Source organism: Takifugu rubripes, chromosome 2 (genome assembly GCF_901000725.2).
Source record: "Takifugu rubripes chromosome 2, fTakRub1.2, whole genome shotgun sequence".
Lineage (NCBI taxonomy): Eukaryota > Metazoa > Chordata > Actinopteri > Tetraodontiformes > Tetraodontidae > Takifugu > Takifugu rubripes.
In genome coordinates, this window is record NC_042286.1 from 12,424,614 (window position 1) to 12,452,402 (window position 27,789).

General features: G+C 44.1%; 1 non-coding gene across 1 annotated transcript; it reads right to left on the reverse strand.

Annotated features, from left to right (window-relative positions):
* Positions 1 to 7,430: 7,430 nt before the first annotated feature.
* Positions 7,431 to 7,502, reverse strand: trnaf-gaa (transfer RNA phenylalanine (anticodon GAA)). Its single transcript has one exon. It is a non-coding gene; the product is annotated as a tRNA-Phe (tRNA).
* Between the last annotated feature and the right edge of the window lie 20,287 nt (positions 7,503 to 27,789).

Here is a 27,789-nt window from a genome sequence, read left to right on the forward strand (position 1 = left end):
CTGAAGAAGTCGGGCAAATCGAAAACACAGAATAAATAATGTCCATTAATCCTGTCAGGAGGCTGAATCCATTCAATTATTGTACAGGGAATCCCATAATGTAATAATATAGTCGTCATGTGAACAGATAAAACGGGTTTCATCATACAGTGGAAGCTTTACAAGGATGCTGAGAACAACAAAAAAAGAAACAGATTTAAAAGTAATGCGACAAAAAAAATACTCGGCATTAGACACACAGCACCACTTAACATGATGTAACATCATAAGATAACTGCTGACTGATCGCTAATCAGATTAATCCCAGGATTGAGGATTAATTACGATTATTGCACGACGATGTTAACGATAATTATCACGTTATCATCCAATGCCTCACGGGCAGTTTCTTAGGGGCAAAAAACCCATGACAGAAGGCGCCTTTCCTTTAATCTACAGAACAGATATGGTATCTGGATATCAGAAAGAAAATAATTGTTGCAATGCCTGTTTCCTTGACAACAATAATCAGTCTGCACGTCGTGTTGGCAGTTGTCTAAGTGTGTTTGTCAGCGGTAGACGCGGCGCACACAAAGCCGACATCTGAATCTCTGAATATTGGCATCGCACTGATGCCAGTTGGAAATGATGGAATCACTGTTCTTAGTCTGTAAATGTCTTCATGTCGGCCATTTTTCCTATTTTGCTTTATTTTTTATTTATTTTTTTTATTTTTTTGCGTGGGGTGCGGGAATCAATCCCCTCTGCTCCGATTTGGCTCTTCCCTTATGTCAAATGTTAAAAACATCAAATGTATCTTCACCATGCGACCTCCTTCACTGACTCTCTTCCCAGTTACCCCCCCCCCCCCCCCCCCCGTGTGGCTCCATCCTTCACTTCACTTTTGTCTTCCAATTGAAAACACCAATTGCCCTTTGGCCTCGCATTGACTTTATTGGCCGATGGCCGGCCGCTAATCCGGTGGCTAACGGGATCAGCGGCAATTGCGCTAAATGTACCCGACAACAAAGAAAGTGGTTTTCGACCCCCTCGGGAAGGGGGGGGGGGGGGATACGCTGCCACAGACACAGAAGCTCTCCGTGACGGCTACGTGATGCTATGCCGTATCTGTATGTGGGTCTGCATGAGCGCACCTGCATCAGGCTCTCTGCACGTTCAGCATTTGTGACTGTCAGGTGCCTGAAAACAGGCGGGAAGGGGGTGGGGGGGGAGTCCCACAGCTCCCACCAAGCCCACACCAGCTGCTGCCTCTGTGTATTTTCTCCACTGTACATCGCTTCAATCTGGTCTGCGTGTTCCACGTGCGTGCGTGGGTGAGCTTCAAGGCCAAGCCTGAAAGCCGCGTGACCTGGTGTTCAACGTATGCAATGATTGCTACTGACTTTGTGGATGTTCCTCCACATAAATCAAAAGCGTGACACCAACCCCACGTTCAAAACCACAAGGACCCCACTCAGCCCACACGAGGTCCGTGCTGCTTGGAAAAACGAGAAAACATATCTTTGTGAGGCCATTTAGCGAAGGGGCAAAGGTCAAGAGGAGGATTGGTGCATTAACAGCGGTGGTGCCCAGGTCGTCCTGACTGCTGCATGTGTGCGTTTATACCGCTGCGTTATGGAACACAGACATTTAGAGCCCGTATCTTCACTGCAGGGAATTTATGATGCACCTTGCAGTCTGACGTCCACGACCTTGAGAGTGTTTCCACGTGCACACGCGTCAATCAAAGCTGCTTGTTTAGCGTTTAGCTAACAATGGTAGCTACCAGGGCTTCATTTGAATTGACCTTCTATCTGACGTCCTAACTGGTAAGTACAGCTTCAGCAGGTAACCAGCCAGACACACGCGCACCTCGGAGGTCAAGGGTCAAACCGTTGGTGTTTACTGGTGAGTCTCAAAAAAAAAACTCAGAAAATACCAGTTTGTGTTAATGGTTTTAAATGGGTGATGGTCCAAATTTTAGGTTGGATAGCGGTGAAGAAAGGCTCTCGTGGTCAAGGAGCTCCGTGGAATCAGGGGAGGGCGTCATACAGGAAGTAATGGCGGCGTGTGACCGTGGTATTTGCAATCATTGGGGAAAGGGGGAGGGCTTGAGGCACACATGAAGGGCCTGGCAGCTGTGGCGATATTCTATTGAGCCTTTCGAGCTCTGAACATCCCAGAGCTCATACATGTGCCCCGTCTATCAAGCCTCCTCTCGGTTCAGTTGCTATGGTAACAGCTTTCGCTCTCCCCTTTTTTATTCCTTCCTGCTTCCTTGGTGCTCAGTCACCCCTCCCAGCAAACACAAGAACGGAACTAAACCAACCAACTTATTGTAAATGGATCTACCCTTGTCTGAAAGATATGATGACTTTTTTCCTTTCTTTATTTTTAACGTTTTATTCGTCAGGTTTGGGCTGTAGAGGCCCTCTTCCCCCGGAACAGACAGTGTATCAATAGTGGCAGCTGCAGCAGGAAGAGCGGACGCACGGACGGAGGAGGGAGGCAGCAAATACTGTGCAAATAAAGACGATTGTTGAACTACAATAACGTCTGTGGCGTGTCATAAACCGCGATGAGTAAACAGAACATGCTTATTCTGGTGGATTTTTCTTAAAAAGGCAGAGGCAGATATTCAGATTAAGGATTTCCTCTCACCTTCACAAGTAAAAGGTAACAGTAAAACAAGAAGAAAACGCATCGATTAAGAGATTACTTAAATGCTGACCGGCCCGATCTGTCGGTCGGGCTGAATTTAAAGGTAGAGCGCTGACAGAGGTAACTCTGGTTCATATTTGAATCCGACTGTGTTGATTCAAATCTGTTTTCCAGCTTTTCCATCCGCGTCATGGATTCTAAATATTCTTCTTAGATTAAATCTTCAGATTGATTTCAGATTGAAGACAAGATGCTGCAGAAGACAAAGACACAAGTTTACGTGCTGGTGTGTGAGAACAGTCCTTTTTTTCATTTCTAATAATATTAAATGTATTCCCCAGAGAGACGCGAGGAACATCACAGAAGCTGTGGAGGCGGAGCTGGGATTTAAATAACACAGGTCACAAGAAGAGTTCAAATTCCCAAAGTGGAAAACAGAAGAATAACTGACTGGAAGGACTGGGATCAGTTGAAGATAATTACTAGCTTAACCCTGAGTTCTCCATTCTGTTCTGGATGGACTCTGTGGAGTTTAGATGTTCACCCCGCACCTCTGTGGGTTTGCTCCAAATTGATCAGTTTCCTCCCACAGTCCAGAAAAATGAACAATAGCTTTAATGATCCCAAATTTCTTCTAAGCATGAGTGTGTGTGTGTGTGTGTGTGTGTGTGTGTGTGGTTGTAATAGGTACATACTGTGCACCAATATAAAACTTCTACTAATGAGGACATGTTGAGGAAGTGAGGACATTTTGGCTGGTCCTCACAAGTTCAAAGAAGTGTTTGAAAATCAAACATGGTTTGAAAGGTTGGGGTTAGATTTGGGTTTAGGGTAGGGTTAGGGAATGTATTACGTCTATGAAAGTCCTCACAAAGATACCGTAGACGCTACCACAGCGTGCCAGATCAGGTAATTCATAGACCCAAAGTTTATTAGAACCAGCTTCCTCTAAACTGTTTAACATATTCAGCAGGACACCTGCTCAGAGCAGCAGGAAAGTCCTTAAATTCCTTTCGGGTGTTGGATTAGCAAGTGCTCTTATTTCCTCCTGTAGCCCAGACATTCGCAACAGGCTGATTAAGTCCATTTTGCTGTTTGGAGACCAGCAATAGTCACATGGGACTTTTTTCCTGTATAGTATATTAAAGCTCCAATCAAAATACTCACTACCAATCGACTATGCGACACACACACTCACACACACACACACACGATGTGGATTATACTCCCACACCCTGACCGTGGCCCACCAACCATCTGCTGAACTATTGTAACGAGCAAGATTAATTATAATTATTGAATCTCTCAGCTTTTTGTGTGTGAAGGCCGCGTTTTTATTATCTGTTGGCATTTCTAATTCATTGCTGATGTAGCTTATGTCTGGACGTGTACAAATGGAAGTTTAACATTAGATTTATTTAAGAACGGGAACACGTAGGAATGCGGCTTTAACAGACACCTTTTTCTGACTTTTATGTTGTCAAAATCACATTAACTAATGAGCAAAGCTCAAGCCAAAACAGGGATTTGTTTAATTCTGACTCACATGAGACAGTGCACATGGCTGTGTCTGCTCCACTCTTAGCTCGCTGCTGTCGCCCCCCCAACCAGCTTCGTTAACCAGCCGTCGGCTACTTTTAAGTGGCTCCTGGTTGCAGTGTGTCCTGACGATGATTGCAGCTTTAACTTCACGTGTCCTTCTAAAAAAGAAGCATTTGCAATGCGGAAACGCGCATCTGACAAAAATGGGACATACATTTGCATAAATCCGCTTGGCGTCTCCTCGCCTCCACCTACTCTGCCATCACACACACACACACCCTTCCTCTAGGTTAGCAACATCAAGATCTCTGGGTTCCCGCTTGTGTACCACAAAGTGTGTATTTTTACTATACTGTCAGTCAGGAGGGAATATGCCATAAACCGCAAACACGGATTTGTTTTCTGAATATGTGATGTGGAAAGGTTGTCTGTGCTCGAGCTGTGACAGCTGTCATTTCTTCTTCTGCAAAGCCTCAAATTCTAATTACTCACATTCTTCCCTTATCTTATAGCCCATTTCTGCCACTTTTCAGTCATACTGAATATATCAAACATGCTCACTCGCGTGTTCTGTCTTCGCCTGAGACTACCACTCATCACAGATGCAACGTGCCTCCTTCCTGTTTGAGTTCCCCTGTTGTGTTTAATCCAATAAAAGTTGAGCCTTTTTCTGCAACGAGGGGTGTGTTTGCACATGTTAGTTGTGAAGTGGTCCGTAAATGTAGCGTAAGTGCTAATTAACTGACAATTCTCAGCATTTTTGAAGTTCAATAATTTCAAACCACTGCTCAGTAGTGAAGTAGAGCGTGCCTGCACGTTTAGCTGCTGAGCTCTATCAGATTGAATAACGATAAATCTCTTTTTTGCTCTCCAGATTTGGGATTTAAAAAAAAAAAAAAAGCTGACATCTGCAACATTTGTGGCATCGTCCACTCAAGTTTTTCCTGCTCAATTTAAACTTTACAAAGTTTAATCCATGTGTTCTTTCACGCATTTGCGTAGCTTAACTGTATTTTGATCATGTTTAATTATTTTCCCTCCCACACATTGCAGCCACACTGCAGTCTTGGTATTCAAAATTATTTTAAGCTAACTCCCTCTCAGTTTCTAGCAGCTGGGAAACAACAGTCTGAAGGTTTCCCCCTCGAATATGACTCTCCACATTTACTGGCAACTTGCTACCCACTCTTTCCCTCCAGCTGTGCTCTTCTCGCTGTGTGAAGCAACTTTTTTCTGGCCTCCTTAGCACCTGCTAATATCTGTTTTGCCATTTTCTTCTTCTAAGGTCCTCCTGTGATTCCTCTTCCTTGAGTTCATGATTCGCTCCGAGCAGGGCTGCACTCACAGCAACAGATATTTTTCATCTGAAAGTTGAAATAGTTCAGATGTAAATGTCTTCACTTGTCTTTTAGTGTCTGATAAGGGATATGCCAACTTGGCCTTTTCTATTTTCTAACTGGTGCACATCTGTTGTCCAGGTACCTGGTTTGCAGCAATTGCAGTTCAGAAGCCCAGACCAGGGTGTTTCAGGGCTAAATGGGATATGTTCATCTCTCCCTTTAGAACATCTTGCATCTGCCTGAGGGTCTCATCCCAGCTGGATGTACCTTAAGAGTCTGGCCAGGGAGACATCTGGGAGCTGGGTGCCTCTTGGAACGTGAACTCACAAGTAAATGGAGAGTTCACCCTCTCTTTTGTTTGGTCTGGCTCAACACTTTTAAATCTAAACACGCAAATTCGATTTAAACCATCATGACCATTAACACCCTATGGACAGAACTATTGGGACGATTTGAACCAACATCAAATCAAGTGTTATAGTTGTCCACTGTTCAGAACAGCCCATTTTAGATCTCAACATTAGCAAGTGGAGACGCCATTATTGATACTTATACACTTGTGGGAAAAGAGCTGATGAAAAACCCGAGTTCGGTAATTAAAAAGAGTGGCCAAATGCTTTGGTGACCATAGAATGTGTGGTTTTGTGAAACATCTCTGGCCATGTTCTGTTGTGCAAGTGTGGCCAAATAAACGGGGTTTCTAGTTTGGAGTTGGAAGCTTGCTCAGGGGCACTTGGCAGTGCTGTGGGAAAGGTCTAGTCATTTTCGTGTAGTTTGAACTCCAACTAGTTTTGTCAATGGATTGAGTGCTTCATGTGCAACAAAAATATAAATAAATATTTAATCCCTGCTGCTTATTCTGTAGTTCTGCTAAAATAAAAAAAACTGAAAGGGTAGAGACAGAATTTAAAAGAGGAAACACAACAGCAGTCTTATAATATTAAAACCCCAAATCAGACACGTGTCAGATGAGAATTGCTGCTTCATCCAAATCTTCTACCGTGAAAGTACTTTTATATTAGAGGTGCAGCTGTAAATTGCATTTTTTGGGGGGGGGCTTTTTGCAGAGAAAATGAAATCCTTTTATCTATTTTTTCATCCAGCCATATTTTGGCACTGATCTTTTCCTTCATGTTTGCTAAAAGTATGTTTTTCCCCTTTTTCTGAAGGATAACAAAAGGAAGAAAATAGTAGAAAAATATGTGGTTTGTGAAGACTGCTACCATTTACAGTGCAGCTAATATGCAGTCTTGTACATACATAAGCTTTGTAGCAGCCTGGAATGATGGATGGAGCGATTAGATGTATGTAGGGAGAAATTATTAAAAGTGAAGTGTTTGTGGAGGTTGGCCTCACACAAACCAAACTCTTTGAGGAGGTTCGGCAGAAACACAAATCGTTGAGGCACAAGGGCTATTTTCATATTGCGCAACAATAGATCGATGGACGACAGAGGCACCCTGGCAAGCTGCCAGCTGAGCTATTTCAGCACTTAATAACTTTAAAGGGATCCCTGTTGTTCGGGAACTCACACCCTCTAAGGCACGGAAGTGGGAAAGGTTGTGGAATTTGGTGGTGGCATTGTGTTACTTGGGGAATCATCGTGTGAGCGATGAGTTGAGGTGAGAAGGTGTAACTTCAGGGCTGAAAAATAAAGTCAACAACCGAGTGCAGCATTTAAAAGGCTCCATTAACCACGTGCTTTGACAGCACTCCAGATGCAAACGGGTTATGAAAAGGTCATTTTGGGAATTGGTAGCTTGCTCTAGGCCCCCCCTTTAAGATCTCAGATGTTTGTGAATGCAGATGCAGTGTTTGATACGTTGGGTTTGATTGAAAGAGCTGTGTTCAGTAACTAATCCCTGCATTTCATTGCTATCCTAGCACGCACAAAAGACCACCATGTACTGCCGAAACCCGGGATTGAACCAGGGACCTTTAGATCTTCAGTCTAACGCTCTCCAACTGAGCTATTTCGGCACATGTGACATCAGCCATTGTTACTTTTAAAACCCGGCTCTAGTAGGCATCAGTCTATTTTTATTTGCACAAATAAATATTGCAAATGTAGTGAAAGGAGTTCACAGAAGAGCTTTCACTGCCTTTGATCAAAAAGTACATTTGAGTTTTTTGGTTATGAGACAACTAAATAATTAAACTCTCTCTCTCAGAATTTGGTAAATATTCCAGTTAATGGAGGGCACATTTCTAATAATTGACTGGTTCTGGTTTGTGCTTTCTCCTAGCTGAGCAAAGTTTTCTAAGGAGTACTCCCTTGGTTATGGACTTATTTGTCAGTGTTGACTAATAACTCAAAATGCTCCAGTAAATATGGTGACGATGGCATGTAATCCCCTAATCTGATAACCTACCATCTGCTGATCTCCATTTACATCCATGCATCTCTCCCTCTCTTGTTAATTTAATTTCAACTGTGTGTCAGTCGGCAGAATCCTCAACACGCGCTTTAATCCACCCATTGTCTTCCTTTGTACGGCGATTCAGCCTTTAATCTACGCATCCTACCTACTTTCCATGCTAAGCTTCTCTCTGCGTTGCTCCATCTTTATGCAGAAGTCCTGGAATCGTCTAGCATGAACGGAGCGCAGCTATGTGTGTTTTCTCCAAAGACTGGGTAACATGTTCGGCATAAGAGAAAGGAGGGCAGCATACATGCATAAATAAATGCATTTGTAAATGTTTATGTATCATGTTTCACAGTCTTGGATTCTTAAAACATTCATCTGGGATTCATTTGGAACAAACTCAGTGTTACAGGACAAGAAAGGAAAATGTCGCAAAGGAAAGATAATTATTCAAAATGAAGCCAACATTTGAGCATTTGTTTATTTTCAAAAGACTTAATTTCGCTGCTTTTGAGTTTTTACATTTGTAAAAGTATTTAAAGCTGTGGTTTTCTAAACTTCCTCCTTCCTCTTTAGCTCTGCCCCTAAGACCAGCCTGCAGAAAAAGCTGCTGTGCATGAAAAATCTACCTTCCAGAGCTCTTAGCATGCACCCAAGCTTTATGGTTACGAGATACAAACGACAAAGTTTGCATCACACAGTTAAATATAAAACGCAACTCTAGTATTTAAACTTTTTTTATCTGCCGAGTTTTCTACAAACTCTTCAGCAGGAAAAAAGAGAAATAAATAAATGAATGGATGGATGTTTTTTCCAGTTTTCTATGCCTCTTGTGGTTAAGGGCCATATTCTTTGGATCGTTTGATATGGCAAAAAAAGAAATCCTAAAAATAAATGAACCAATTTCAGATCTAAAGTTTTGATGGAAAATACACACCTCATCTACTGAACACAATAAAAGATTTAAATTAGAGTTACAATGGGATTTTTCCATTTAAACGTTATCGTCAGACATCTCTGTGTGACAATGAGCAACCCTTTGGCTTGTGTTCTATGGCGATTCACAGCTGATTAACTACAAGCTCTGCATCAGCACTAACAGGCCTCTTACGGGACCACCAGAAGCTATTGTGACACTCCACTGCTGCCGTGCACAGTGTGGGGAGAGTAGCACCTCTACCATGTCAGATGAAGAGTTATAAATAGCACAATAAAAGCGTAGCACCTGTAAACAAACGGCCATGCTACATTTGTATCCGTAATGACTACAGATCTATTGCGCTAAGCTCAAAGACATGGTGTTAAAATGAGGCTGAAAAATCAACAAGATGGCTCCAGCATGTGTCTGTGCCTTTTCTTTTTCCTGTCTCTGCCACCAGGATGTTTTTATGTTATTACTTGTCTATGTCACGTAACAATTTCTTATCAGTTTTTCTTGATGAGATCTCGTCGAGGCTGGTCCATAAGCTTCCTTGATAATGAGACTCAGACTTATATCACGACGACTGGCCCAGATGGTGGAGTTTACGTCTCCATTCCCTTGCGATCCTTTTGTGAAGCATCTTGTCTCTTGGTTCTATAGCATTGGTACTGGGTTTATAAGCGTATTTGTGCTACGGCCTGGGTCCGAAAAAGGTTGATCAGAGAGTGAAACAGTTTTATTACAGCAGATAATCCATAAATATCACATTGCAGTGTTCAGAAAATAACACTCATTAGAATAATGCTGCATTGATACAAGTAAAAGTTTCCCTTTGGAATCTTCACTTTGCATAAGTCGGAGTTCATGTTTGTGACAGATTTTGAGAGACCTGTGATTTCTTAGCTAGCACCAGAGTTAGTGGTGAACCCAGATGGCTCAGCTGCCAACAGGGGCAGGATTTCTGACCATATGAGGTTTGATTTTAACATTGTGTCACTTTGCATGGATTTCAAGGTTTGTGATCCCGGACAAGCACCCAGTTTGGCCAGTTTAAGTGGTGTCCCTCAGACCCTCCTGTCTCTTCGTGAAAGCTACTCTGTTTGGGCCTGGATGCAGAAGAGTTAAGAAAAGGACACAGAAGCTTTAGCTTTGTTTCTCAAACCTAAAGAAATCCTGTGATACAGTATGAAGGGAAAATACAGGAAGTCTCACACTCACAGAGAGCGACAAGCACCTATGTAATTCATCATTTGGCTATTGTCAGATGTCTTTACCGTAGCCATGAGACAGACTCAAGGATGTCATAAATAAGAAAGGCTTTCATCACAAATGCACGAACCCCCGAAGCCTCCTGAGCTCAACAGCTTGTGACCAAACAATGAACCTCACAGGAGCCAAGGAGGTTAATCAGGAACAACTTCTCCTTGTTGCCTTCCGCATCACTTCAAGTGACTGGCCACTGAGGTCTGGAGCTCCTCCTGTAGCCGTCTTCAGCCCTGTGCCCATGTGTGTCACTTTCATCTATTAACTATCTGGATTTGAAACATTCATGGGCATCCCAGTTGCAACTGGCCTTTTTGTTGTGTATCCAAACTCACCCGCATGCAGAAGCTCCAGGATGAGCAACCAGCCCCGCTCCCATGCCTCATGTTCAATTCAGAGACTTTCATGGAAACAAATACCCTTATGAAAGTGAAAGTGGGGTATTTATATAAGAGTCAACAAGCATTTAGGAGTTGTATTGTGTTCTTGTTGGTAGCGGGACACAGCAGTTTGGCATTTGGCTTTGCCTCCAGCTTCAAACAGAGACTCTCTCTGCTGGTCGTGTCCCTAAAACACCCTCTTTATTCGCCACTGTTTGCGGCATGCTTCAGTTCCTTCCACAGCACCCGGCCAACAACGGCAAAACCAGTGAATTTGCACTGATGTTGAATATTGTTTTGAAGGATTTTGCTGCGCGGATTAAACACACACATGTTTCCCGCACGCCGGCAGGCGCTTCCAAACTGCTGTTGCTGCTGGTTTGAGATACGGAAATTACAGGTGGTTCGAATTGGCGCTTCCTCAACAATTTGGCTGTCAATTTTGGTCTCAGCTTTGTTTTATCTGCTGAGTTAAATCTGTGTGAGTCAGACAGAGGACTGCATTTAGAAAACATTAACCAGACATGAAAGTGAAAGGAGCAGAAAACACTTCAGGAGACCATTTCTGAAGAAGATCAAGTCAAGATTTAAAAAGGAGGGTTTAAATAAGCATCAGGACTTAAAATGTAAAAGTGTCGGAGCTACGTGACAAAAATGGTGGTCGTGTCTCCAAACAACTCAAATCCTAAATGGGTAATTTACAGATGACGTCATAACTGCCGATATGGGGGGGTGGGGGTGGATTTGCCCCCATGAAATACAGTTTTTTTTTGTGTTGTGTTGTCTATGGCTATACCGACCAATCAAAAAAAAAAAAAAACAACTACTGGTGATTCTGAAATGGGAAACATTTAAGGAAAGTCACTGAAAACTGGCAGCAGACATGAATCAAGAAGAGCGAGTCGAACAATGGCCATGTCTGCAGTGGCCACGCGATGAAACGTACGGCTCCAGTAATGAAAGTACTCGTGTAGCTGGCTAACACAGGCACAAATACGGACCAGTGTTAGGATATTGCTGGAAACATAGCTAACTGTGATAGCACTGTGTCAATATTTTTTTTACGACTCTCATATAATAGCTGCTACCTGCAGGCTCCTTCATCGCTTTTTAAAACTTGCTTTCCAAATATTCCACTTATAGGCCATGGATGATTGTCAGAACTAACTAAAATGTTACAATAGGCAGGAAGAAAGCTACACACCACAGGAAAAGCTGGCTTGTGAAATAGAACTGGCTGAACAGCAGGGAAATGTAGAGAGTGAAGTAGTCCAAACAAAGAGGAATAATGAGATGATGAGAAAGATCAAGGTTAATATAACGGCAGAGATTGATTTTAGGAATTAACCTCGCTCTGACCTTTAATCCCAGATTTTTAAAAGAGTGATTGAAACTGGAGATTTTAAAAGGAATGTTTGCAGCAGGACGTTATCATTTAAGCTCGCCGAGGCCTGAGGAGTGAAGCCTTTTTTTCACCAAACATGTTATTCATGCTGTCTGTCCCCCCAAACGTCTTTAAAAGGCTCAGGTTGGTTCTGGCTCCAGCACCAACCAGGACATGGTGGCTCTGGTTTAGGCCGGCAGCCACAGTCACACTGAAGCCAGACAGACAATCCTCTAATTCAATAAAATGCATGTAATCCAGGAGCATTATTGCTAACCGCGTGTGTGTTTTCAAGCTCTAGGTTGATTCTGTTTTTGTTTTGTTTTTTAAAATCCCGGATTAAAGGGCAGGAGGGGGTCATTTTAAAAACTCCATACATCATTCATCTTAATGGTAATTTAATGTCTTACTGAAATATTGAGCACAACAACCACATTTTATTCAGGAGTTTGGGTTGTAAACCGATGTCCATTGCTGTGGATCCCTACCTTGTGAGGATTGAAGATAGCTAAATTCATCATTCACCAACCATTTGTTTGAAAGTAATTACAAGTTTGACCAAAGCTGCCAGACCGGTTGCATTCCGGACTAATTCCTAGGTGCCAAGGTGGCCGGTCTTTACCCGACCAACCACGTGCCTATAAAGAAGACAATGGCTTAGTGGTTTCCTTATTGATGTGAAGGTTATTAAGTTGTCCTCCCTTCACAGAGGAAAACCTGTGGTTTGGTGCTTTGGTGTTCAAATCTCTGCCAGATGGAACCAATGACGTGTCCCCTGACGTGTGGTTGTGATTCTGACTCCAGTGTCACCGCATAATCTCCAGCTCCAGTAAATTCACCATCGTTTGGAGAAGGTCTCCTGTGGTTCAATTAGGCTCATCTGAAACAAGACTCTGTTTTGTGCAGCAGTTGTAAAATAACATGTTCCACTCTGATCATTGGCTTTCATTTTGCTCCGTTGCCCACTCATATCGATCCACCGCATACAGAATAATGAGTTTGATTCTACTAAGAAAACAGCAACCGGCTTGTTTTACTGTGTTTTCCATCCCAGAAGGAGTCACCGGTGACTGGCTGCATCAGCCAGGCCGGCACTCAGGCGCTTGGTGGTAATTTTTGCCTCATGAATAACTAATGAGCGGTCAGAATAAACAACTCTGTATGACCGCGGACGACTGACGGATTCCTGTCACGTGTGTTTCACGTAGCGTGAAACCAGATCAGCTGCCAAGTCGGGCAGAAGCGATGAGAAGTTCATGAGAAATTTCAGATAAACAGGCTGGTAAATGTGCTGCAAAGAGTCTGGAGTGAATAAAGGTGACAGAGATGGCACCAAAGGGGGGGAAGGGCTGTGGGTCGCGGGGTGGATCTGGTCTCCAAAGGGTGACTGGCAAAACCACGAGGAGAGACAAAACCACTGGGACACTGAGAAGCAGTAGGTATTTACAGTATAATGGTATCATAAACCCAAGAACTTTCAAATAGCTGATTTCATAAAACCTGCTATTCAAGTCTTTCAAATAGTCACAGAGTGTAAACAAACAGCACTTTAGTCAGATGTTTAGACATAAAGCAAATTAAAAAATAAAAACAATTGATGCTACAAGACTGATCTACAATGGATCTGTGAGTGTCTTGACAATAAAATGAATTACGTTATATTAATTCGTCAAATATAATCGACCACTGTAAGAAAGCTGGTTGTAGCAACTGGTGTTCTGTGTTTTGATTTAAAGGTGATGGGAAGTCTCCCCTAAAGGTGACGGGTTTTGGCCTGTGGTGGTCGATAAGCAAAGGGACCTCTTAAAATTTATGAGGTCTTGTCATGTCAGGTCTTGACCCTCATATCTTGGAAGGATATTCAGAGAGTTATGACTTGGTTTTAGGGTAGAGGTTATAGGTTGGGGTTAGGGTCAGAGTTAGGGTTGGTGTTAGGGTTAGGGTGAGGTTTAGAGTTAGGGTTGGGGTTAGGGATGAGTTTGGGGTAGAGGGTTAGGGTCAGAGTTAGGGTTGGTGTTAGGGTTAGGGTGAGGGGTTTGGGGTTAGGGTCAGCGTTAGGGTTGGTGTTAGGGTTAGGGTGAGGGGTTTGGGGTTAGGGTCAGAGTTAGGGTTGGTGTTAGGGTGAGGGGTTTGGGGTTAGGGTCAGAGTTAGGGTTGGTGTTAGGGATGAGTTTCTGGTTGGGGGTTAGGGTCAGAGTTGGGGTTAGGGTTAGGGTGGGGTTTAGATTTTGGGTTCAGTGCTTAGTTGTGATCATTAGGGTAATTTAACCTCACAAGATACATTTAAAAGGATCTGTGTATGTGTGTAGAAACGCTGCACATTGACGGGCCTGCACGTCGACTTCAACATTGAGACAACATTTCTCCTCTCAAGGGCACTTCTTCTACTTTCCTGCACTTCTTTCAGTTGAGTCAGCTACAGTCGGCAGCCTCTCACAGGCCAGCCTTCACCGTTCCTTTACGTTCCAAAGGTTACATACGTCTGACGTCCTCCACTGTTGCTCTTTAAATTCTTTCACAACAAGACTGTCCTTTGCTCTGTTTTCCCATGTGTTCTCGGCCGACCTCTGTGTTTAATTACCTTTTTATTATCTTTTTTTTTCCCTCACTGTGCCATATCGTGAAACAAGGCAGTGCTCAGGAGTTTTTGAGTAGGCAGTGACGTTTAGGCCTGAAACAAGCACATTAGCCGGGAGTCTCAGTCAACCTGTGAGCTTGACATGACAACCAAATGTCAGTTTAATACTTAGACGTACTTCCCAACAAGATGGTAGAGTTGAAAAGATAGAGGATCCTTTTCCTCATTTGAGCAGAAACATAATCAGATTTTTGTTTTTCATTAAGGTTTCGTTAAGGTTAAAGTTTTCACCAATCCATTGAGCAGTAAACATTAGCATTAACAGATGTTAGTGTGAGTTCACACAAGCTCCTGGTAGAATTAAAGAGGCCAGTGCTTGTCTGCATTAATGGAACTACTTTCTGGATAACACGAGGCTCCAGCCACGAGGGACGTCCTGTGCCGAGACATCGCATCTCTGCGACTGAAACGGAATGAAGACACAGCATATGGCATCATGTGTCATTAGTCAGTCGCTGCTTTCCTGCAACACGCTGCTGAAAATGTTGCGTTTTCCTCTGCTAGGCTTTGTTTTTCCTCCCTCCCTCCATCTTCTCCTCTCTACCCGCATCCTAATCCATCCATCTCCCTCCATTCATTTTCCTCTCCTTCCTCTCTGATCCATTGTTTTCTACATAACTCGGCCCTGATCTCTCTCTCTCGCTCCCGTCACCTCCTGACTGCACTTTCTTCTTTTCCGAGGGCTTGTGGTCGTGCTTAATAATTGATTCTGGCTGTCACAGTCTGCTGACAAAGACAACAGCAGGGCCATTAAAAGTTCCTCGCCTGTTCTTTCTTCCTGTTTTTTTTATCTCCCCCCTTCACTTTATAAAGCGTGCACGCCCCCATTGCTCCACCTCTGAGCCGCCTATCCTTCTGTTCAGGCAAAGCAAACTCTCTTTCTTCTTTCGTATTTGCCCCTTTTATCTGTCCTTCACAGGGCCGCCGTATTACTGTCGCTTCCTTTGTTGCCCTGAATCCTTAAATTTTATCTGACACTTCGCACAAGGAGATAAGCTCCACAGAAAGACCAAGACCTGACACCATCAGTGAAAATACACAAAGGTCAACTACAGGTGTGGATGAATGAACCAATGATTGGGTTAGCGTCATTTATAAAGGTAAGATTAGCATCTGTGACCATATTGATGACCATGTTGATGTAAATGCGATTCCAGCCGGGTTTCTGAAAACTAATAGTCACTATGTTTTATGCAAGGTTAGAATTTTGAATGCTTCAGGTGAAAAAGGCTGCATTGCCCCGTTCAAACGCTAATTTAACACATGCCAACTCACTCGAGTTCCATTCTTGGAAAATGAAGGAAGCTAAATTCATCCCCCCTGCAAGCGAAGCTCATGGTCTGAATTCAGGCAGACATCAATTTTTCTAGCCAAAATCACATTTCCAGACATGCACATGCACATTGTTATAATTTGGTTTACTGGAGCTGCATCGGTCTCTCTGCCTGCCAGCACCAGTGATGCCTTGCATGAGTATTTTCTCTTGAATTTTAAGCCTCCTCCACCTCTCTGGCATCCAGCAGCACACCACGGTTGTGTTTCACATCATTTTCTCATCATCCCTCCAGAGCTAACGCGTGTGGTCCTTTTGAATCCAACTCTGGGATGAAATTTTCAGACTGCATTGAAGCTTTGCTTGAGTGCGTTCTGGACGCCCCTCCTGGCCTACCACCTTATTGTGGTGGAGGGGTTTGCGTGTCCCAATGATCCTAGGAGCTCCGTTGTCTGGGGCTTTATGCCCCTGGTAGGGCCACCCATGGCAAACAGGTCCTAGGTGAGGGATCAGACAAAGCATAGCCCAAGACCCCCTAATGATGGAAAACAACATTGGTCCTACATTTCCCTTGCCCGGATGCGGGTCACCGGGGCCCCCTTTTGGAGCCAGGCCTGGGGGTGGGGCACGTTGGCGAGCGCCTGGTGGCCGGACCTCTGCCCATGGAGTCCGGCCAGGCACAGCCCGAAAAGGCAACATGGGACCTGTGGGCTCACCACCTGCAGGAGGGGCCATGGGGGGTCGGGTGCATTGTGTGTTGCAGCCGAAGGCAAATTAGATAATTTTCATATGCATCTTGGTTCTAAGACAATTACATCAATTAGCCCTCTCTTGTCTGATGCAGAGCCATGAGCTCCTTCTGCATCAGAAATAAAGAGGTTCTTTATTAGCATGAGAAGTATTCACATGAATACGATACACATAAAATATGCATAAAAATACATCAGAAGGGTGACTGTGGGAGGCCTTTAGCTTTTTGGAAAATAGATGGAAGGGTCACATTTGGAGCCTGATTAACCAGTGCTCACTGATGCGTCCACAGAATGCAGGTAGTGAGAGCTAACAGACACTCAGCTGGGAGTCAGCGTTAGCAGCCTCCGCTGAGACAGAGACAGTTACAGCGCTGTAGCTGAGCCAGCAGCTCCATCCTGCAGAGCGTGTAGGAGTGTCACTTCATTGTTTCAGCCTCCTTTGTGTGTGTGTGTGTGTGTGTGTGTGTGTGTGTGTGTGTGTGTGTGTGTGTGTGACACATGGACTCCTCCAGAGCTTGTTAAATGGGAAACGGCTCTGTCAGACGCGCAGCCTAGAGCCGCGCAACTCTTTCCTCTGTTTTCTTCTGTACCCGAACTATTGTTATTTTCACAATCTTACAAAGCAGAAAATAAGCTTCTAAAGTATTTCTGGGTATTTGTCAAAGTGCAGTAGAGCTCTGTACAAGTGCAACCAGTCACTTCAATTAAGCTAATTTCCTGAACATGCTAAAATGTGAGGGGACAGACTGCTGAGCTGGCTCACTTCATTATACTGTATCCACAGCTTCCATCACAGACCACTTCAACTCTGTCAAACCTACTGTTTTAAGAGGAAATGACATTTTTTCTAAACTTTTCCAAAATTTAGAGTGTTGAGATTTGTTGCTCACATCTGCTTCCTGCCACCTCTCACAGCCAGAAGAGCTTTTTGCCCTGTAGTTACCCTACGGCCAAAAGTAGATTTAGAAACAAGAACTTCAACTCCAGAAATATCTTATATGGGTCAAAAAGTCACAACCTGAACCATTTACTGAAGGGATAAAAACAAGTCGTTAATAAACGTTATAGAGGAATGTTGCCTAATGGCTGTGTATCCGCCAGCGGAGGTGCAGCATGTTTCATGTCTGTCCTAGAAGCTGGTATTCAAACCAACACCAGGCAAACCCGTTGCAAATTACATTTCTAATGGTTCGCATTCCCAAGGTCACTCGCGCTTAGAGTCTCCACTCAAAGTCTACGTTGCTGGACTGTGTGAGGGACTAAAACTACCTGGAGAAAAACCGGCAGAGGAAGTTGGGGTAAACATGGAAGCTCCACACAGAAAGACCTGAAGTGGAATCAAACCAAGAACCTTCAGGTTACAGGTCTGTACAGGCCACTGACAGAGCTACAACAGATGAAATAAACTGAGGATGGAGGCTAACAGAAATGAGCTTGTATGTAGCATCAAAGGATGCAAGCATTCATCACAATTACCTCTGGGGTACCTCTGGATTGGCTAGAACCCCCCCATCCCCGACATTTAGTCCTAACCAACTCCACTGTTGTCGTGGTTTCTCCCCTTCCTTTTCTCTGCTTTGCTACCTCGTGTTTCTTCCCCAGTCGGCTCCCTTTCCCTCCCTGTTATTCTTCACGTGTCAGAGCTCCATCCTAACAGTGTCATCCACGCATGTTGATCAGCTACCGGCGAAGCACCAACGCACGCATGTAAGAGGCCGGGGTTGTGTGCTGGATTTAACATGCGCACATCTGTCTCCCCTCCACTCACAGTTCACAGAGAGGCGTAACAACACTAATCTGTCACGCTCCGCATCCCTCATTCATTACCAGTGCTCTAATCCAGCACACCTCCAATGTGATCAGCCACCAATTAGAAATCCATCAAGCCCGGGGTGCGTTTAATTGCCTTGTCAGAGCTGCACTTCCCAAGTCATCACCTTTCTCCCCCTCCCTTCTCTTTTGGGTCTCACCTTGCTCTGAAGCCTTCTTCTGTCAGGAAGCAGCACTGGCGGCTCCAGCCTGGCGTCTATCCATCTCACTTCGGTAGCCAAACTTCTAATAGTGCCTTATTGATCGAATCTGGAGGATAATTCAAAGCTGTTTCGGCCTCTTTTGGTGCTTGATGAACCTTGATGACACCGATGTTGATGTTGCGATGACTCACCGATGAATATGAGTCATTATTCCAGGCTAATATATACCATGAGATCGAGTGGGTTCCGTCTCTTCTGTCTTTTCTTTATTTTCATTCTTTTGGACCGTTAACAAGGAAATTCTCCAACTTTCAGTACCATGTTGGGTTTATCCTATAGACAACAAGAGCCTGGCTATTTAAAAGGATTGTTGATGTCAAAAGGCTCAGTTACTGGGTAACATGCAATGGTCAGCAGGAGCTGGGAGTCTGGCATTTCATTTCAAAACGTATCCAGAGTGCTTTTTAGGCAAAATCTTCCACAAAACAGTGAGGTGATGTTATCCTATGCTGAGGAGTTCATATACATTTAAAAACATTTAACGACGCCTTCAGTTCATTTTGTTCCACAACAGGTAGAAAATGGAAACACCAAACTGCTGTTTTTGCACCTGAGGGAGCCTTTAGGGGAAACGGAGAAAACAATTGCCGCCTGTCAAAGCCTTTTCAGGAACTTTCCCACCATGCTTGAAGGACTCGAAGGCATCACTTTAACCTTCATTGACAAGAGTGTAAAAACATTTGTGGGTCGCCATACCACAGACCATTGCCCCTGGATATTTGGGTCTCATCTGGAAACTGTACACTCTCCTACTCTCCTGGAGAGCCTTTTCATTCAGGCTGATTATCTACCGGATGACTGTCAACCCAGACTTTCAATACATCTCAGCTGACACCTGAATTCCTCCACCAGTAAACCATTGCTGAGAAGTACTTGACTGTCCAACGGAGTAAATCAACTTTATTTCTCTGGCTCTGACAGCAGCAGAAGGAATATCTAATCTTGTCCGGTGCTGTAAACTTTTCTGTAAAGTGCTGTAAAGACTCAGAATCAGACGTATCGTTATCACTGAATAGACAGGAAGGGCCAAAAGTTTAGGCCCATAACGCAACCTGGCTGAGATGTAATGAGGTCTGCACACTCACCTGAGCCCCTGTTTTCATGGCATTTTACCAGAACACGTAAAATGTTTCCTTCACCTTCTCGGGTTTACTTAACAATGAGTAAAAAAAACGGTGTGGTTTCCATGCCAGGCCACTGGGTGGCAAAGCATTTGTACAAAAGACTGGAGGTCTAAAGGTCCCCGGTTGGATCCTGGTTTAGAACTAGGAGTCAGCCGAAACACGACAGAAGTTTATCATTTTCACCTGACAATGTTTTTGTGTAAAGAGGCTCTGAAACACTCATGCAAGCACACAGAGAGCGTCTACATAATCAGCCGGCAGAGGTGAAACAACGCCTGAGCGCAGAGAAATACATGATGCTCAGAGGCCCAAACACGTGTGTGTGTCCTGTGATGGACTGGTGACCAGCTCCGGGTAACCCACAAGATGGTTTGGATAAACTCCAGCGCCTAACACTCAACACCGTCAGGGCAGAATTATGGATCATAAGAGCAGATGCAGGCCGGTTAAACCTCTTGCTCTAATGCTTACTGGTCACGTACTGGTCAATCTCATGAAGGCTCCTGTAAAACACAATAAGCTCATTAGCAGTTAAACCATTGTAATCTGGACACTTTCCCCCAGTACACCAGGCATTAAGGAAGCACAGGTTGTTTCGCTTTTGGACTCATTCAAAAGCACATCATCTATAAAATGGGCTTCACCAAGAACCGAGGGAGATGCGTTTTTTTTCGCCTGAATGTCCAGCCTTTGCTGTATGTTATCAGCAGGTTTTCTCCAGCAGATGGATGAATAAAATGTGCTTGTTTGATTGAAGCCAAAGCGGAGACACTGAAATCAAGCAGCGCTCTCTCAGCAGTCATTCACTAAATAGTTTACTGACGACGGCACTGAAGTGGACATGGAAGAAAACAACAAAGGACACCTCTTCTACTCCTCTAACACTCACTTTTATGGTGCGCAATTTCGCCCTAGCGGGCATAGAACAGGAGGATTTAGGGATTGGTGGCAACAGCCAAGAAAAACAAGACAGACAACAAAGAGAATCAGTGAGAGAGGGAGGTGAGAGAAAGGTGAATGAGCACTATTTAAAGGGATAAAAGTAGGACTGTGCAGCAGTTATCGTGGGAACAGGTGTGGGAGAAGGAAATATCCACCTGTGCGTCACATATGAGCAGATCTGAGAGACTGATCCTGCGTTTCTGGAGCCCGACAGCCCACTGGTTCTCTGTGGGATGCCGGTCGCTATTCTTAGTCAGGCAGGAAGCAGCTGAGCTACAATCACGTGATGCTGCGAAGAAGAAATGTAAATGGATGCAAGGTCGAGTTGCAATAATCATGTTCTGAATTATTACACAAAGACGGCCGCCAAAGGCTGGACGGTGTCCACTAATGGGGACACGCCGAATCTAAAGGGGGCTCAGATTCCCAAGTGAAGAAAATTGACCCGATTCAAGGGAATGTTGTTTTGTTGCATGAAGACTCAAACGCTGTGTTTTGTTGCACAAATTTGCAATGCAAATAATTATAATGAAGCAAACACAATCGCACACAAATGCGCTTAAACAAATAAGCGGTTAATGAGACGGTTGAGTTTCCAAACAAAGCCCCGCCTAGATGCCGCAGAAGTTACATCAGCTTTCGACCTCTGCTAGCTAATTGCTCAAGGGGTCCATGGAAACAATCTATGGAAACCATAGGCGCTTTTCCACTGCGGGAGTTCCAGGTAAATATTACTATACTAAAATACAAACACGACAGGCAGCTGCCGCATTTGTGCAAACGATGGTGGACGAGAGGAGAAGCGGTGTCTGCAAGGCTAACGCTCCTCTTCTGCTGCATCACAGCCTGACATGAAAGACAAAGACCTCACGTCCTCTCCTCTGGGGGAGAGACTTATGTATTACATTTTCAAGACACCCAAGGGGCCCATGTCCCTCGCATGTGGCATCCAAGCTTCATTTGATTTTCTGAAGCAGCTCAGAGCAGAAATGACTCAACATTCCATTAAGGCCATTTAAGGTTCTCTCAAGCTCTTTATGGCTACATAACAATAAAAAGAATGGGCTTTTTTTTTTAATTTTCCTTTATTTGCGCACTGAATGCTTCAGTGTTTACCTGCTGGCTGGGAGACGAACATATGCACAACAAATGTCAAAGCTCTGTTAACGGGTGGGAGTTTGGAAGACAGTCGTGGTCTCCTGACATTCAGTTTGAATCCAGATTGAGTTGGAAAGCTAAGGTTCCCTCCGCCTCTCATTTTCAGTGGTGTCAATATTGATGCAGCAGGTTACTTTTATCATCCTGTGCACAAACAACTCGTCAGTTTGATAAGCTGGCAGGTGGTTTTATGACCTGTGTTGTACGAAGAATCTTCATTTTCTTACACTTGCAGAGGTCCAGGAGGTGGAGTTTGACACGAGTTCTTTTGATCAGATGGGGATTTTTTACTTGATGCTTTAATGGTTGTAATTTTCCCACTTTGTTCCTTTTTATCTGTATTTAGTTCATCTTCTGTCTTATCTGCAACAAAACAGTTATACGAGCTGACAACAGAACTAAGAGTTCTGGGGCATATTGAGCAAAGTAGCAGAGCGAGAATGTGGACAAATATTACCAAGTTGCCAGCATTCATTAACAATCCTAAACAGAAGATGCTACAGACAGACTTTAAGTATTTGTAAACTTGTCGTGGGTAAATACTACGCTAGAGTGATGCAATCAGGGCGGTTTAAGGCAGACAAGCAGACTCAAGAAGTCAAATTTGATTTAACTTTGAATTTTTTTTTTTCCAAAACAAACTATCAAGTTTCCTCACATACTTTCACAAGGTTACTGGATGTTTTACCTCGCTTGACCAGAACTGTTGTTTTCTCCTTGTGCCACTCAACTGTTGCGTCAAGCGAAGCGGAACGGAAGCTAATTGACTTGTTGTGCTGGAGCTCTTGGGATGAGCTTTATGTAACCCCCCACACAATGACACCGTCTTCTTTCAAGCCTTTACTTTTACTTCCATTTACTTTACACTCACTTAGATGACCTTTAACCAAAGTCTGCTAGCCATAACCCGCAGAGGGTCACAGGAGGAGAGATCTCAGAAGGCATAGCTTCCAATTCACCTGTCTCTTAAATGCACACTCATGGACTGAGAGAAGGAGCCGGAACACAGTGTGCTCACCATGGCGCCCCTGTCACCCTGCTATGCCTGTCACAGTGGATGTGAACTTCTGAGAGAGGTCAGCTGCTCTGCCGGCTGAAATCGCAGTTGGGAGAGCGTTAGACAGAAGATCTAAAGATCCCTGGTTCAATCCTGGGTTTTGGCAGTGTGTGATTGGCATCCGAAGGTCCTATTTTTATAAAGAAATCCTTCAACCACACTTTATTGTTGCTTTATTCCAAAGTGGGGACACACTTCTTTATTGTCCTCTACTGATTCGCGCTGTAGGAAGTCAAGCAAAGAAAACACTAAGGACTCCAGGCAATTTTCACAGTAAAACAATTTTCAAAATAAAAGACAGAGCAATTCATTTTTGTGTGCATTTATATATATGCTAATGCTTCCACTTAAACCAAAGGTCACAGCTCTGTACTAACTGTAGAGATGTAGTAAAAAAATGGAATCATTTGTAAAACACACAGAAATCAGCAAGTACATAATCCAAAGGTCATTCCCTCTCTATAGGCCGTTGTACTGAGCTAGGCTGCCAACCCCCCCCCCCCCCCCCCCCCCCCCCCAAACATCAGCCCGACTGCTTTTGGTTGTTAGACACATTCCATTCTGTGTCTACTCGGCATGATTTTGATTACAGTTGGAGGACTGTTGCTCCACTCTAAAGTACTCTCGTGTGTGGACGCACACCCCTCGGTGCTCTACATACAAATGTGGTAGACAAGCTTTAATTTGACTCAAGGGCCTTGGGGGAGTCATTTAAAGTCAGACAGTGCAGCACGCACAATTTTTCATGTGCTCAAAATAATAAAACAGACCGTTAAAAATATTGGAATCTCTGTGCGGTGGTTAGGCACATATCTGTAGATTTGGATCAGTAAAAGCAGATATTTCTCTCCCCGACACTCATTTGTACACCACTTAGCAGCGGCTGAAATGTTAAGATACAGACATTCATTTCTGAGTATGGTGTAAACATCTTATCATAACCTGGAGGCAAAACCAGCTCAAGGGAGGGGCTCTGTTGAAAACAAAGTGAGAATATTCCGCATGCACTCGAGGTGCTTCACCATCAGCTCGTTACCTGTTATCCACTGGGAGCCTTAAACCCCACAGCAGCAGAAATTAGCTCCCACAAGCCGAACCATGCTGCCAATACTTATGCCTGTGCTTATTCTGTCATTGCTATGTCGATAACATTCCCAAAGGTTGTTTTTTTTTTCGAATTTAGTTCTTTGACCTTTCCTCCTCGAACAAGTAGTTATGGATTATTGAATCTTGTTCCAGGGCACTCCTTTTTTATCCAAAGACACACCTTCTTGTAGCAAAAGTTCCTGTAGAGCCATGTTCCATATTAACGGGTCGTTACTACTGCCGGTTTTGTGTGAAACTGAAGAGGAGCTTTAGTATTCATCTAAATTATACATGCAAGAAGAAGCCAGTTAGCCTAACGTACACGTTTTTGGACTATTGGAGGAAACAAGAAGGCACTTTAATGTTTAATGTTCATTTTTTTCATTAGTCTGGTTTTTCATCAGATGCAGTTTTTTTCGAACGCCAGCAACAGGGAGCAGACATGAATAATCTGCTGTAATGTCTTCTTCTGTGGGCACATGTCTGAAACATCTGCACAGAAATTCCCGAACATTCAAACATTTGCACCCAACTGCCCCCGGAGTTAAAACAAGCATCCAGAGTCAGTGGAACTGTGATAAATACAATTATAGGAGCTTGGCTTTTAGATAGACCCCCTCATGAAGCAGACATTGGTCCCTTGCTGAAGCGAGACAAAGAGGAAGACAGATAGGAAGCTTAGGAGCGAAAGGAGAAAGGTTTAAGGTAGGACACTTGGGAAGGTGATAAGCAGAGATGGAGAAAGGCACAGAGAGGAAGACTGAGATAAAGAGTAAATCTGGCTCAGCCTCTCCTGGCCCTCTCCACATACTGGAGTCCATTATAACTCATTAACTTGAGCTTGGCACGCCGATGCTAATTGCAGAGCAGAATTAATTCACTTTTAGCTGGCGCGTATTTCTACTGCTGTTTTGCCTCATCAAATCGTATCTCATCACGTGCTGAATTAGACCAAACTGATTTCTCCACTTCTGCGTGGTGAACGTGAGAAAATCAATCTACAGACTAGAGCAGGGCTTTAAAGTCACGATGGAGGTCACATGTGCCCAAATACCTCAGATGGGAGAGCGTTAGACTGAAGATCTAAAGGTCCCTGGTTTGATCCCGGGGTTCGGCAGCTCTGGAGCATTTTGGTGGATTGGATTCCCAATATTCGGTAAGAAGTCGGACCAGGTGACATTTATGAATGTAGTGCTGAAAATAGATGCCAGGCGATGTCATGCTATGCTACATTTAAACATCAGAAAACACAGACACACAGGACAGTATGACAGGAAAATACATTTTAAGTAATAAAAATACACAAAATAACTGTAGGACCTTGTGTCTTTACAATGTGTTTTGTTAATTGGAATCTAATCCCAAAAGGTTTACAGGGGAAATAATTAATCAGAACATGGAGATTATACGATGACTCCACAGGGAACAGGTTCACAGCCAATAATATAAATGCGCTATAAACGGAAATGTCACTACTGCGAACAAAGTGACGCACAGAGGTCCAGCAAAAAGATCCGTAAAAGTACAGGCGATGCAAATGAGGTGCTACTGACCAGGAAACGGCGGCAGGAATGCTGCCTTCTGTCCTCACCACAGGCACTTTCCACCCTTCGCCTGAAGAGAAAGGCTCAAACTCCGTATAAAGCAGCTGATCCAGTCACTGCAGAAGAGCAGCTGCCTCTCCGACCACCCGCCTGGTACTCAGGTGAATAAACTCAAGTTGACGCCCCCTCAGCATTTTGTCTAGGAGACAAAGTTTCCAGCTCTCCGTGTTTCACAATCATACACCACAGCTGAAAATATTCACCAAGGCTTCCATAAAAGCATCCCGTTCTTTGATTCACTCCCTGGTTCCAGATGTTTGTAGATGTTCATTGGATGGAAGGTGGGAGACCATCTTCAACAACCCTGGGGCCCTGTTGGGAGTTCCAGGACCATTTGTCCTCAGTGACGGACCAACCCAGGTCAGATTCCACTGAAAACCAAAAACCAAGACAAGGGTCCATCCTCCAATTAGAGGAAGTTCTAAACCACCAGGGAGCAGAATTCCTGTCTTAAAAGCAGCAACCCGGAGGAGCAGATGAAGAATAAATAAGATGACATTTAAGGGGTGACATTAAAAATTATTTGGGGGGCTTCTGCTGTGATTGACAACCCTTCTCACATCTTAAAATAACGACCACAGATCATCGGTAGAGGGACAAAGAAAACTCTTAAATCTCACAACCTCCTCGCTAGTGAAGGTTCCAAGCTTTCTTCTTCTCTTTAAGGGCATTTATGCAGCAAATTGAGCACATATTTCACTTCCTGTTGCACAGTGTAAATAACTCCTCCTGAAAGAAGCTGCTGGCACTTGTACTCGCTTCATCAGTATTTGTGTTACACCTCCACAGCAATGCTGGCGAGAACTAATTGCTGACTCCTGATTGTTGAATTGAAGGTTTCTGCATGTTTGTGCAGCGTCAGCACCATTTGACCTCCATCCTGACTCATTTGACTGAAATAGAGATTTTGGAGTCTGACGAATGGACGAGGCTGCATGTATAGTTCATGAGGTCAGGTAACACCTATGCTGCCATTAATAGTCAGGATTCAAGCTGGCGGTTCTTCACATCATTAATGTTGTCGTCGCAAAGGTTCCCGATATTTGAAATACTGCCGGAATAACTCGCTGAAAACATGAGTAAACTACTACAACATGATTGTTTTTGCAAAACTGTTGTGAAATCAGCTCCCTTTGCTAACAGACCGGTAACGTCATAACACCCGGCCCCTCCTAGGGCGTGCGCCCCCCAGTTTGGAAACTGCTGCACTAAACCTCCTGCTGTGCTCACATCCGACTAACTTGGTCCAGAATCCAGCCCTGTTTCTCCTGTTCATGTCACACTTCCTCATCCCAAATATGATTTTGGAATCCAATTGTGATTCTAGGATACAAAAAGGTCACAGGGATGTATTTCTGCTCCAGCGAGACATTTTTACTTTTGTACTCTGCCGGTCTGTAAAAGCTATTACATAAGCGCTCATCAGTCGGGAGGCAGCAGCGCTGATCCTGAGCTTGTTCGTCACGCCTAAAAGCATTTGGAACCATTTCAAATCTTCAAAAAAAGCGAGGGCCCACGTAGAGGTTCTTTATCCACCGCTTCATTCTGGTCAGGGCAAATGTTGATCAATTCCATCAGAGGGTTCCCTCAGACGAGCACGTGCAGCAACGAATGTCTGGAATGTTTTAAACATCCAAACTGATGAGAAGAAACTACATGTAAACTACAGCGTGAAGTTCCCCTGTTCTTCCCGTCGTCATGGCCGACTCGGAAGAGGCTCCACAGCAGCAGGTGAACATCTGCAGGCTCCCTAAAAGGAATAAAGAAATGAGAGTTGATCAGGAACTGTAACAAGAGAAGGGCTTTGGACCCAAGATTTTGTGATGTACCGGACCCAAAATCCAAAATAAACAGCAGCGTTATCACCGTGGCTGTTATCACTCACTGATTCTGACCTTATCGGATGAGCGCCGTGGTTCTGGTATCGAATCTCAACAGAAAAGGTCATAAACTCTCTGGAATTTAGGGTCCAAAGGCAGACTGACAGAATCCAGTTAAAGAAGTTTATCAAACCGAAACTCCTACAGAGAAAACCACTTCAATTGGCACCTAAAGGTCAACAACAGCACTTTTCCTCAAGGGCAGCGCAGCTGTGAATAAATGGGCCGGAAGACGACCAGTTCAGAGACTCGCGAGAGCCACAGGTGCAGCAGGATGTGTCAAATTTGCTGTCTCATCTTCTGAAGAAAGAGACCCAAGAGGGACGACTCAGCTTCATCACAACGCAGCAACGTGGGTGCAGCTCGTCAGCATGCGTCTAATTTCTCTGGCAGAGACGCTGAGTC